This window comes from Chrysochloris asiatica, unplaced genomic scaffold (assembly GCF_000296735.1).
Source record: "Chrysochloris asiatica unplaced genomic scaffold, ChrAsi1.0 scaffold00014, whole genome shotgun sequence".
Classification (NCBI taxonomy): domain Eukaryota; kingdom Metazoa; phylum Chordata; class Mammalia; order Afrosoricida; family Chrysochloridae; genus Chrysochloris; species Chrysochloris asiatica.
In genome coordinates this window covers 6,920,131-6,934,152 of record NW_006408532.1, presented here as the reverse complement: position 1 = coordinate 6,934,152, position 14,022 = coordinate 6,920,131, and the positions used below count along the sequence as shown (strand labels likewise).

Here is a 14,022-nt window from a genome sequence, read left to right as displayed (position 1 = left end):
ACCTAGATCCAGAGGGCCTGGAGGAAGGTAGAATCTCCAGTGAGTAGTATTCAATCTGACTAGGTGGGGCTGATGCAATGAAATGCAGACGGGTCTCATGTGATACAATATTGAATAATTGTTATCTGGACTGATTGTGAGGGTTGGGAATGTAAAGGTAGACGTTTTATAGCAAGAAGGGGAGTGATTAACTTTTCAGTCTAGGAGCGGAGGTCCCTAGGACCATCAAGGGAGAAGAGCAGAGAGCGGGACCCTACCCAGAGAAGCAATGATGCCTGAAATGGAGGCAGAGATGATGACGTGGAGCAATGGAACAGCTGGAGACTTTAGATCCAGAGAGGGAGAAGGACTGTGTGCTGAAGACCTGGGGGGCACGGGGGAAGGATTACATGGAGGGGATTGTAACCATGGCAATGAGAGACGATATATGATAGAATTAATGTAAAACTAATGTTCTCCCATGTAAACTATCACATAATTCACAAAAAATAAAAAAGGTTAATATATATATATATATTGAAAACATAAGACTTTAATCCTAAATACTTCAGCACACAAAAATTTAAAAGACATTTTCCTATAAACACCCTTATCACAGTTCATAAAATTAGCAGTAATTATCTAATATAATTTTAAATCCAGTCCATATTAAAGCTTCCTCAAAGTTTTTTCCCTTTCCCTCATGTCTTTTATAGTTTTTCAAATCAGGACAATCAGTCCAATCGAGGTTAGTACACTGCATTTGGCTGTGATGGCTCTGAAATCTCTTAATCTAGGCTAGTTAGCTACCACCACCTCTTTTTATTCCCCTTTCATGACATCAATTTATTGTTAAGAAATGAAGGAGTTCTCTTCTATTCCATATTCCACAGTCTGGACTTGTCCGATTATTTCTTTAATGGTGTCATGTAACTTGCTGCTTCATCCCCAGTATTTCTCCTTAATTGAAATGGGAATACTTTCTTTCTTTTTTGATTTTGTCTGAAACCTATAAAATAGCTAGTGTGATAGCCACTTATGTACCAAGAGATTAACACATTTCCCAGAGCACCAGCACCCTCAATAGAATCTGGATATGAGGGAGGTGGTGGGGGAATTATTGGTGGTCCAGAAGGAAACAGAGGCAGCCAACTTCATAGGAAAGAGGGTGTTGTTGTTGGTGGGCCATTAAATTTTAGACCTGATTTTCCAAGTCCCACTCCTGGCCCAGGCATTGGAGGCAGTGGAGGTAGAAAAGAGCCCCATGGAATAGTTTTAGACTTGATGTTATTTGGTTTATTTCTAGGAGACTTGGAGGAGTTCTCACTTTCAATTGTTGAAATGTGACTTTCATTTTCATTCTCTTGAGCATTCTGGTCTGTATTATTAACTGCTCCAAAGGCTGGGAAAAGTAGATCACACAGATTTTCTCCTCTCACTTAACAATAACAACAATTTTCATATCCAATGTAAACCACAACACAGATTTCTCTCTTAAAAATCAATTGGACCACCAACTAGATTGATTAGCACAGTGGCAGCAGCAGTGGGCTCATACATAGCAATGATTGTGAGGTTGACACAGGACTGGACAGTGTTTTGTTCTGTTGTGCATAGTGTCTCTATGAGTCGGTACCAACTTGATGGTACTTAACAACAGTAATGATGACAACAAAAATTTTAAAAATGAATATAACATGATTTTTCTTTTCATAATTTTAAAATCACTGAAATATAAACTAGATTTAGTTGATTTATGTTTCAAATTATATTTCTTGTAAAGGAGATATGACCATAGAAAACATGGAGAATAAAATTTGATTTTGCTTAAAAAAAAAAAAAATCAATTGGAGCAATGGTCTCTGGATAAATGCAGCCATCTTCTGACCAAATAAAACAAACGTTCATCACTAACTTTTCACTGTTTCAGTGGAGTTGTGGTATTCTTTTTTTTGGCTCTTTTTCTTCTTAGTAGGTTTTCTTTTAAGTGTGTCTTTTGGCTTGTCTGAAGATTTACAAATAACACGATTCTTCAGAGCATGCTTAAATGAAGCCACGGCTTTATCATAGGCTTTTATCGATGCTATATTATCCCAAACACCAGTATCAACACTCGGGCCTGTATCATACCGAAACAGCACGAAGTCTTCCTGCTCCTGGAGGCCTTGGTTGCCATGGCGAGTATACAGCAGGGTCCGTGGCCTGGCGCTTGGCCCCCATTTGAGTTCTGACTAATTTTAAAGGCATCCATAACTCTTCATCCATTAATAAAGAGGCCAATGCTAGTTCATGGCATGAGGTGACAATGTTAATACACAAAAAGTAGATCAAATATTGGTGACAAGAAAGGCTCTGAGTGATGCTGCATTTGGTACTTTTCTGTAATTTCATCAGGATGAGTATAGGTAAATTGGTTGGTTGGTCCTACTTACAATAGATCAAGTGGTAAAGGAAAGAGGTGAGCTCAGCACTTCAGAGTCTGAGCTCAAGCACTGCATTAAAGACCTCAAAGTTTCCACTTCTGCCTTGAAAGAAAGCCCTGTTTCTTGTAGTAATACAGCTGATATTGTCAAAAAACAAACCCAGAGTATTATTTTAAGAGTGCCTGAATTATAATAACAACTGAATTCCCAACCTCAAATGGTGTCTAATGTTAAATGAGGGGAAGAAATGGGATTCTGAAACATGGGGTCGGGCCAAGTGTCAGCACTGAATCCACAAAGACAAGGTGGGTGTGGATACAGTAATGGGCAGCAGAATCAACGTAGTAATCAGAATAGTCTGACTCATATGGATTTATGGCAACATTGGAGACTTAGACAGGGTGTCCTTAAGAGTGAAAGAGCTGAAAAAAACCTACTACATATTTACTTAATCTGTACAAGCAGAAGAATTCAGTCTAACTTGAAATGCCATAACTTGAATCACCAGAATAGAAATTCACAGCCCCTCAGTCAATTCCCAGACTTGAGCCAGTTTATAGACCCCTTGTATGAAGGCAAGGCCAAGTCCCTTTGGGGAAGGACCCCACTACACTGTCAAAAATTTATACTGTTAGTGTTTTTCCCATTCTTCTGAAAAGGTATCTATGGCCTTTTAAGAGTGACTGTTCTTGAGGAAAAGGAAATATACTTCTCAGGAATTACTGGACATTGACTCTGAATTGACACTAATTCCAGGAGACCCAAAATGTCACTGTGACCCACAAGTCAGAGTGGAACACATGGAGGTCAAGTTATTAATGGGGTCTTAGCTCAAGTCCATCTCACAATGGACTCAGTAGGTCCCCAAACTTATCCTGTAGTGATCTCCCTAGTTCCAGAATGCACAATTGTAACAGACATACTCAACAACTGCCAGAACCCCACACTGGACCCCTGACAAATACAAAAAGGGGTATTTATGGTAGGACATGATATGGCACTATAGGATAAGCACTAGATTGCTAACCACAAATTTAGTGGTTCAAACCCATCAGTCACTCCTAGGAAACCCTACACAGGGTCACTGAAAGTCAGACTGACTGGAAGGCACTTAACAACAATGGTAGGACAAGCTAGTGAAAGTCATTAGACCTGCCTCCACCAAAGGCAATATTGTAGTCTCGAAGGGACATACTACCACCAACATAGAAAAGCCATGACTAGAGTGTGTCCTTTGGGTCTGCGGTCCCTGCACGGGGGGACTTCTAGATTCAGGAAAAGATGGATGCCAAGGCACATGGAGCTCTCCAAGGAGTAGTGGGCCTACGGATGCAGAAAGGAGACAAGGACCTTTCTCTTGAGCCTGAGCTCTAAATTCAGACTTCTAGCCTCCTAAACTGTGATAGAATAAATTTGTTTGCTAAAATCATCCACTTGTGGTATTTCTGTTAATAATAAATAGCACTAGAGAACTAAGACATCCCCAAGTTTCTTCATGCCCCTTTGTAGTCCATGTCTCCTTCCCAGCTTCCCATCCCCTGCCTCTCAAGCAACCACTGGTCCTTTTAAAAATCTTTTTATTGTAAATTGAGTAAAGGTTTATAGAGCAGATCATCAGTATTACATTCAGCAAATCATATATTCTGCTTCACCACAATGACTGCAGTCCCCTGCATATTAAAGTGAATAGGGGTAAACACAGTTAACAGTATTCACTTTAACTACCGCAATCCTCCCTGTGTCTTGCACTACCTTCATCTTTTCTTTGCCAGCCTCCCTCTTGTTGTATGTATATTGATTGCCTGCCCTGTCACCCATATTAACTTGTGTCTATCCTCTAGCCTGTGAATAATTTTCCTTCCCCACAACCTAACCACCACAGAATGTTTCTTTTATAAAGAAAACTTTTTCCTAAAAAACAAACAAACATTTTACAACATTGGTGTCATACAATAGTTGTTCTTTTGTGATTGACTAATTTCAGTCAGCAAATGTCCTCCAGGCCCAGAGGTGTTGTGAGGTGTTTTGCAGATTCATTGTTATTCTTCAATGTTGCATAGTATTCCATTGTGCAGTATGTATCCATTCTTCTGTTGAGAGGCATGTAGGTTATCTCCATCCATTCTGCTACTCTTTGTCTCAACTGGTGCATTTAATCTATTTACATTCAGTGTAATTATCAACAGGTATGAATTGATTACAGTCATTTTGCTGTGTGCTTCTTATTTTTTTGTTCCTCATAATTTTCTGTACTGAGTTCATTTTGTTTGTGGTTTTCTTGTCATTTTAATTTCTGTTGTGTTAATGTTTACTAAATCTTTCTGATTTTCCTTTTTTTTACTTTAATGTAAAAGTGTATTAAATTTCTTTGAGGTTACCCTGTAATTTATTAATTTTTCCCCCCACTTAAAACAGTCTGTTTTATCTTTAAATCTACTTGACTTCTTGCCATTTGGAAATTTTATATCTACACTATTACCTCTTGTTTGCTTTGTAGCTGACTTCATTATAAATTAATCTCTGGTCCCTATTTTCCGTCTTTAAGTTTGTTTTACTTTAAATACTTCTATATCTGGATTGAAGGAACTCTGGTAGCATAGTGGTTATGAGTTGGGCTGCCAACCTCAAGGTCAGCAGTTCGAAACTACCAGCCATTCTGCGGGAGAAAGATGAGGCTTTCTTCTCCCATAAAGATTTACAGCCTTGGAAACCCTGTGCAGGGTCACTATGAGTCGGAACCAACTCCACGGTACTTAACAGCAATATATCTGGATTGAGTTCTGGGTGGTGCAGCATGTATGTTAATCTCAGGTTGTTGTCTGTTGTTGCTGGCTCTCAGTCCATAGAACACTCCTTGGTATTTTTTGTAAAGTTGATCTGGTTATTACAAATTCCTTCAATTCCTGTTTACTTGGAAATGTCTTAATTTCACTGTCATGTAGTTGATTGGGGGAATACATTCTTCATGGGTGACTATTTTATAGGCCTGTTGCGGCACTATAGGAAAACCACTGGGCTGTGAACTTCAAGTTTGGTGGTTCAAACCCACCAACCGCTCCTTGGAAACCCTATACAGGATCGCTATAAGTCAGAACTAAATCAACTTCACTTGTCAACAACAACAATAGGTATGTGAGGAGTCCTAGTGGCATTGGTGGGTTAAGCATTTGCAAACTGCAAGATCTAAGGTTCTAACCTGCCAACAACAATTGTGAAGATGGCATAGAACCCAGCAATGTTTTGTTTTTAAATGACTTGAAACTGATTTGATGGGCACCTAACAACAATAGTGTGTGGGGTATCTTGTCATGTGCTTTTTGGCTATCTATAGATCTTCTTTAGAGAAATATGGGTTTAAATCCTTTTCCTACTATTATTTGTCTTCTTATTAAGTGTTAAGAGTTCTTTATATATCAGATACAAATCCATTATTGGATATATTTTTTGCAAATGTTTTCTCCCTGTCTGTGTGCTTGCCTTTCCGTTTTTGTAATGAGCCACAGAGATTACTTTAATGCATGTAGGATCTGAGAGGTTCTCTCGTTAAAGACTAACAGTGCCAGAGAAAACTGCAGTGAGAGACTGACTGGCTTCTGGGACCGACAAACAGCACAAAAAAGAGCCTTTGCTTGGTGAGTAAAGGTGGAGGCATTCTCCTCACACTCTGTTAGGAGTGTAAACTGGTACAAAACTCCAGGAGGACTATTTGCTAGTGGTTTATCAAAAATCTTTAAATGTGCATTCCTTTGACCCGGCAAGTTCAGTTCTAGAATTTTTTCCTGAAAAAATAAACAAACAAAAGCACTAAGTTGTATATTCGGATCTGTGGTACTGAGGTTGTACTGAGGGTAGAAGGCTGCAGACATGCCTGTTTTACCATACCAGGGTCATGGTACCATGCCTTATGTAATTCAGAGCCCTTTTGTTATTATGCCTAAATGGAAGGTTCAGAGGGACTGTGAGGTCAGTGGGGCTGGAATTTCACCCATCCCAGCAGGGTAGCTGGAGGAACATGGAGTACAGGCCTCACCTGACAGTATCCAGAGTCCAGGTCCATTCTGAGCCAGTCCTAGCCCTGAGAGGGTTCCAGGATTGAGGCTCTAATCAGTCATCACTAGTGCAAACTGGTAACTGCAGACTTGGGGCTGACACAGCTTCCTAGGACTTAAGGAGGACATGGCCCTTTGTTTCCAACTACCAGTAATCTTCCCCAGGACTAAGGAAAGTAGGAATTTAACCAAGGTCTGGCCAGAACTACTGAAGCTAGGTATAAGAGGGGACTTGGAGCTTGGGTTCTAGATTAGACTGCCTGCTGTGCTCCTTAGAAGTCCCTTTCTCTTCCCGTACATCAATTTCCTCCACTGAACAGCAAAGAAGGTAGATCAAATAAGTCCCTCAGGCTGCTCCAGAATGATTGAAAGCTTGTGGTTAAGTGCTGTTGAGATGGTTCCAACTTACACCAACACTGTATAGGCTTTCCAAGGAGCAGCTGGTAGTTTTGAACCGCCAATCTTACTGTCAACAGTTCAGTGCTTATCCTACAGCGCAACATGAAGACTCCAAGGGTGCTGGAACTAGCTCTTATTTATTCTTCAGAGCTCAGTCAGATGTCACATCCTGAAGGAAGTTCTCTTTGATCCCAGACACAGTCATTCCTACCACGGACCCCTCTCAAACCTTCCTCCTGCGAAGAGTTTATTACAACCATCATCATTAAACAATTAAATCTGTGTGTTTATTTGTTTGATGTCTGTCTCTCCTGCCTCTTGTATAGGGCATGGCATAAAGTAGGCATCCCAATAGTTTTGCTGAGCAAGTAAATCTGTCACAATATTTTGTGCATTCTAAAATACACATTACCGCTCACATCTCTGAAATCAAGACATGTTACAATTTCAGTAGTCAGGTAGCAACTGGGGGTACAGGTGTAGCACTATAGGATCAACAGTGAACTACTAACCACAAGGTCATCAATTCAAACCCACCAGTCATTCTTCAGAAACCTTACACAGGATTGCTATGAGTTGGAGCTGACTTGACAACACTTACCAACGACAACAACTAAAATCAGCAATTGTGGTTTATTTGTCAATGTCTGAAGTGTGCATCAAACTTGCAGAATGGAAGAACATCCCAGGGACCATACTGGTACATGCTAAAGAAAATTCACACTCTAAATGGCACAGGTGATGACTTTATCTGAAAAAACACAGACACTTATGACTTTGAATGAAAAAGTAACCCAGAAAAATCAGACTCTACACAAAAGTTTTGGGAATACCTTAATTAAATTATTTTGCTGATGTTGTTGTTGTTGTTAAGTGCCATCAAGTCAGTTCCAACCCATAACCACACTGTGTAGGGTTTCTGAGGAGCGGCTGGTGAGTTTGAACTGCCGACCTTGCAGTTCAAACCAACTTTGCAGCTCAGCACATTAATCCACTGTGCCACACCAGGACTCCATTTTGTTGATAGTTTCCCTTTTATATATGCAGAAGAATGACATATGATAAAAGTCTAAGTAAGTCTAAAAGGAGCTCTGGTAGCGTAGTGGCTACGAATCGGGCTGCGAACCTTAAGGTCAGCGGTTCGAAACTACCAGCCGCTCCGCAGGAGAAAGATGAGGCTTTCTACTCCCGTAAAGACTTACACCCTCGGAAACCCTGTACAGGGTCGCTATGGGTCGGAACCGACTCGATGGCACTTAACAACAACAACAACAACAAGTCTAAAAGAGCTCTTCAGTAAGCGTAAAATAAAGTGATAAGAAATAACTATGGGACCCTCCTACACTGGTGGTGGGACTACAAAATGGTGCAACTACTATGGAAAATGGCATGGTGCTTTCACAGAAAGTTAGAAATAGAAATATAGAATCCCTTGACTTGATATATGATGTTGTTGGGTGCTGTCAGGTTGGTTCCACTCATGGTGACCCCTATGCACAATGGGACACTGGTTGGTTCTCCGCCATCCTCACAGTTGTTTTACACTTGGGCTCATTTTGCTGCCACTGTACTAATTCCTCACTGGTTAGAAAGTAGACATAGTTTATTAGACAGTATACATCAAGAGGAAGGTTGGCACAAGGAAGATGAAGGTAGTGGAAGACACGGGGACGGGAGCAAGAGTTAAAGTGAACAGAGATAAATACTGTTAACTGAGGGTACATGGAAGGGGTTGCAATAATTGTAATGACACAAAAAATAATTGTAATGACTGATGATCTGCTCTGTAAACCTTCACTCAATTCACAATAAAAAAGGTTTTAAAATTTTTTTTTAAAAGAAAGAACTATATTATTTTAATTAATAGTTGTTAATTTTTTTAATGGCATAACAAATAATGATGCATCTTATACCTGGAGGTATCTTAAAACACAAAACCAAATCCACTGCTACCGAGTAAATTCCATCTCATATTGTTGTTTTTAGGTGCCACTGAGTCAGTTCTAACTCATAGTAACCTTGTATAGGGTTTGCAAGACTGTCAGTCTTTGTGGGAGCAGAAAGCCTCATCTTTTTCCCTGAGGCTAGTGGATTTTGTAGCGTAGTGGTTACGAATCGGACTGTGAACCTTAAGAACCTTAAGGTCAGCGGTTCGAAACTATCAGCCGCTCCGCGGGAGAAAGATGAGGCTTTCTACTCCCGTAAAGATTTACACCCTCGGAAACCCTGTACAGGGTCGCTATGAGTCGGAACCGACTTGGCGGCACTTAACAACAACAACAGTGGATTTTAACCACTGACCTTGCAGTTAGCAGTCCAGTGCCTAGCATACAGTGTCACCAGAATCTATTAAAAAAGGTAATGTAGTTACTGCCTTATGGGTTTGTGGTGTGGATATAAGGAGAAACCAATGTGGGGTGCAAAGCTGGGCACCTAGGTTGTTGGTAATTGTCATGGAGCTGATTCCAACTCATGGCGACCGCATGTGTGCAGAGTGAAACTGGGCACCGCAGAAGTTCTCTGCAAATGGGCTCCTTCTATCTCAGGAGTTGGAGAACCCAGAAACATTTTGTTTTCCTTATGTCCTGTAGGTGGCGCTGGTTAAGCAGGAGCAGCCTGGAGAGTTCTATGGATGGTGAGGAAGTGTAAAACACAGGGAGAAATTTAGACAGGTTCTACAAGCTTGTCTAGCCCAGAGGCATCTCTGGATGCAGAGAAAATTTAAGACTAGAAATGAGCCCTGTCTCCATGGGCAAACTGTGATGCTGGGCCCATTTCTCTATCTGGGCCACAGTGTCTCAGCAGAGTAGTGAGGCCTGGGAGCTTGCCATACCTGAGCTCTGACTAGAAAAGGTTTTGACCTGCTCATCCCAGAAGGTGTCCAGCTTACCTGTAGAGCCCTAAGTCCTGCGACCTCTCCCCTCCTGACCTTGTCACCTCTCCCTGAGGTCAAAACATTTCTCTTACTCCCTCTGGGGAAAATGAGACCCAAAGAGATTAAGTGACTTTCCTTAGACTATACTTAATTGTGCTTATGAGGAATCTGTACATGGACCAAGAGGCAATTGTTCGAATAGAACATGGGAACACTGAATAGTTTAAAATTAGGAAAGGTGTGTGACAGGGTTATATTCTTCACCATACTTATTCAACCTGTATGCTGAGCAAATAATCTGAGAAGCTGGGTTATATGAAGAAGAACGTGGCATCAGGATTGGAGGAAGACTTATTAACAACCTTCGATATGCAGATGATACAACCTTGCTTGCTGAAAGTGAAGAGGACTTTAAATATTTACTGATGAAGATCAGAGACCACAGCCTATGGTATGGATAGCATTTCAACATAAAAAAAAACAAAAATCCTCACCACTGGACCAATACCAACATTCTTATCAATTGAGAAAAGATTGAAGTTGTCAAAGACTTCATTTTTCTTGGATCAACCATCAACACTCATGGAAGCATCACTCAAGAAATCAAATGACATATTGCATTAGGCAAATCTGCTGCACAAGACCTTTTAAAATTGTTGAAGAGCAAAGATGTCAGCGTGAAGACTAAGATGCGCCTGACCCAAGCCATGGTATTTTCAATAACCTCATATGCATGCAAAAGCTGGACAGTGAATAAGGAAAACCGTAGAAGAATTGATGCATTTGAGTTATGGTATTGGAGGAAACTATTGAAAGTATCATGGGCTGCCAAAAGAAACAACAGATCTGTGTTGGAAGAAGTGCAACCAGAGTGCTCTGTGGAGGCCAGGATGGCCAATCTTCATCTCTCATATTTTGGACATATTGTCAGAGGGACCAGTCACTGAAGAAGGATATCATATTTGGTAGAGTGGAGGGTCAGAGAAGAAGAGGAAGACCCCCAGCAAGATGGATTAGCAAAGTGGCAGCTTCAATGGACTCAAGCATGGCACCAATTGTGAGGTTGGCCCAGGACGGGACAGTGTTTCATTCTGTTGTGCATAGGGTCACTATGAGTCAATACCAACTCGATGGCACCTAACAACAAGGTTATCCCACTGTGAGTGGTTGGAGTTAAGGAAAGCCAGATTTGCCTGTTCCTGCTATGGTACCCATCTACTTCCTATGAAGAAAGGAGATGCAAAATGGGGCAGGAAGGGAATTTTCCAAAGGAAGAAAATGAGCTAAAAGAAGTTCCTTGTTAAAAGTATAGATTAATCATACATGCCTAGTTTTTCTCCCTACTAAAACTACAGCAGAGATGTTTTTAAAAGCCACTCAAATATTTCTTATTTAAATATTTCTCACATAAAAGACACAAAAGGCATAAACTATAAAAGAAAAAGTGATAAATTAGACTGTATCAAATTTTTTAATGCTTGCTCTTCAAAAGTCAATGTTGAGAAAATGAATAGGCAAACCACAGACTCTGATATATGTATATATAATACATATATATTTGACAAAGGACTTGTACCCAGTATATACAAACAACTCTTACAATTCAATAATAAGAAAACAAATAGCTGAATTTTTAAATGGTCAAAATATTTGAATAATTACCTCACAAAAGAAAATATGTAAATAGCCAATAAGTACATAAACAGATGCTTAACATCATTCGTCATAGGAAAGTACAAATGAAAGCCACAGTGAGGTACCATTACATGACTAGAATTAAAAAGACTAACATTCTCAAGTACTGGTGAGGATGTGGAGCAACTAGGACTTCCATATATTCCTAGTAAGAATGTAAAGTGGATCTATCACTTTGAAAAGAAATTAAGCAGTTATTATAAAGTTACTTACCATTTGCCCAGTAAATCCACTCTAGAAATTACCTAAACGGAATAACAACACCTGCCCACACAAAGACCTGTTCAGGAATGTTTACAGCTGCTTTATTCATATTGTTGTTGTTAGGTGCTGTCCAATTGATTCCTACCCATAGCAACTCTATGTACAACAGACCAAAACACCACCTGGTCCTGCACCATCCTCACAATTGCTGCTATGCTCAAGCCCACTGCTGCTGCCACTGTGCCAATTCATCTCTTTAGGAGTGTCCGCTTTTTTTGCTGGCACTCCACTTTACCAAGCATGATGTCCTTTTCCAGGGATGGGTCGCTCCTGATAGTATATCCAAAATATGAGAGAAGTCTGACTATCTTAGCTTCTAAGGAGCATTCTGGTTGCACTTTTTCCAACACAGATCTGTTTGTTCTTTTGGCAGCCCATGGTACTTTTATTCTTCTTCTCTAACACCACAGCTCAAATGCATCAATTCATCTATAGTCTTCCTTATTCACTGTCCAACTTTTACATGCATATGAGTCTATTGAAAATACCATGATGTTATTATACATAATAGGTAAAAATTAGAAAAAAATCAATCTCTATTAACAGGCAAAAACTTGAACATTCTAGAGAAAGGTGACCCAATGGAATACAAAAATGGATGACACAGTGGAATACTCAAAAACTCAAACTCACCACAGTCGATTCTGACTCATAGTGACCCTGTGTAGGCTTTCTGAGGCTGGAAATCTTTATGGGAGCAGAAAGTCTCATCTTTCTTCCTAAGAGTGGGTTATGGTTTTGAACTGCTAACCTTGCTGTTAGCAGTCCAGTGCTTATTTTACAGCAACATCAGGGCTCAACCACAGGCATAGGGGTTAGGATTTACAACATATATTTACAACACAATTCAATCCATACCACTCATTTATTTATATATATATTTTTTTTAATTGGATGCATCCTTTTAAAATCAACAATGTACTTGACAACTATGTATAATTAATTTGGTAGAGTTTTCTTTTTGATAGTATGCAAATTTCAAGTAACCTAAATCTTATAATTTAATAAAGTATGGTACTGTTTTTGATAAAATAATGATTCTGTTGTTGTTAAGTGCCATCATGTCGGTTCCAAGTTATAGTGACCCTGTATAGGCTTTCCAAGGACTGGCTGGTGGTTTTGAACTGCCAATCTTGCAGTTAGCAGTCTAATATGTATCCTACAGTGTCACCCCAGGACTCATTGTTGGGAAGAAAATAAGCTAATTGCAATATTAGTTGTTTATTGAACCAAGGGGCTCAGAGAGGATAAATGACCTCCTTAATGTCAGTCAGTCTGTGAATCTATCACCAGGGATCATTGGACTTCTGAGTGTGTGGCCTTTGTTTTAACTAGTTAAAAAGACCTCCATCTGTAGTCCCTTCAGTTCTAATCCCTGCCCAGACAGAGGTAGAGATTTGCTAAAAATCACATGGTCAGACTAACGCTAAATTGGACCAAGACATGGCCTTTTAATGCCCAATCCAGTGTACTTTCCTTGAACCTGATCTCTCCCTTTGTTGTCACCATCCTGACATTCAGGAAGTAAGTCACTGAGAGCTTAAATTGCAGCTACTAAATGCAGGAGACACTTATAGGGCCAAGCAGAGCCCTGGAGGTGGGCTCTGAAAGAGCAGGGTTCACTTAAAACATTGGTGTTCGGTGGGGGCTCAGCAAACCTGTGTCACATGAACACAGCTGGGCATGTCTAGGAGTACCAAGTCACAATAGTACTGAGGAAAGAAGTCCAAGTAGTACTGAAGACACTGGCAAAAAAACAAGGCTCCAGAAATTGATGGAAAACAAATTAAAATCTTTCAACAAAATGATGCCGCACTGGAGACACTCACTAGTCTATACCAAGAAATTTGGACGACAACTACCTGGCCCACCAACTGGAAAAGATCCACATTTGTCCCATTCTAGAGAAAGGTGACCCAATAGAACATAAAATCATTGAACAGGAGGGGAATGGAAGAACAAAGCAGTGAGAGAACAATTAGGCAGGTTTGCATGGGCTAAGTGGGACAGAGGTAAATAATGATGTATGTACAACCTTGGAAAAACAGGGCTCTGGGATACAGGGATTGAGACATGGTTGGAACTGGGGAAAGGGGGAAAATAATGTTAAAATGCTTAGCTGTCTTTCGAATCTTGGTTTTCCTTGCATTATATTATAAAATAGACACTTGAGGGGGAGAGAAAGGAATAGCCAGAAATATCACCATAGAAAGCTTGTAATTTCGTCTTCTGCCTATAACTGATTGGAATATCTCAAATGGGGCTACAACATGCCCAGTGAAGGAGGCTTCCTGTGGAACCTCTGCATTACATAAGACTATAGGTGGAATCCTGAACC

At 40.2% G+C, this 14,022-nt stretch overlaps 1 pseudogene; it reads right to left on the bottom strand.

Moving 5' to 3' along the window:
* Nucleotides 1-887: 887 nt before the first annotated feature.
* Nucleotides 888-14,022, bottom strand: part of LOC102826300 — a 62,836-nt pseudogene continuing 49,701 nt past the window's right edge.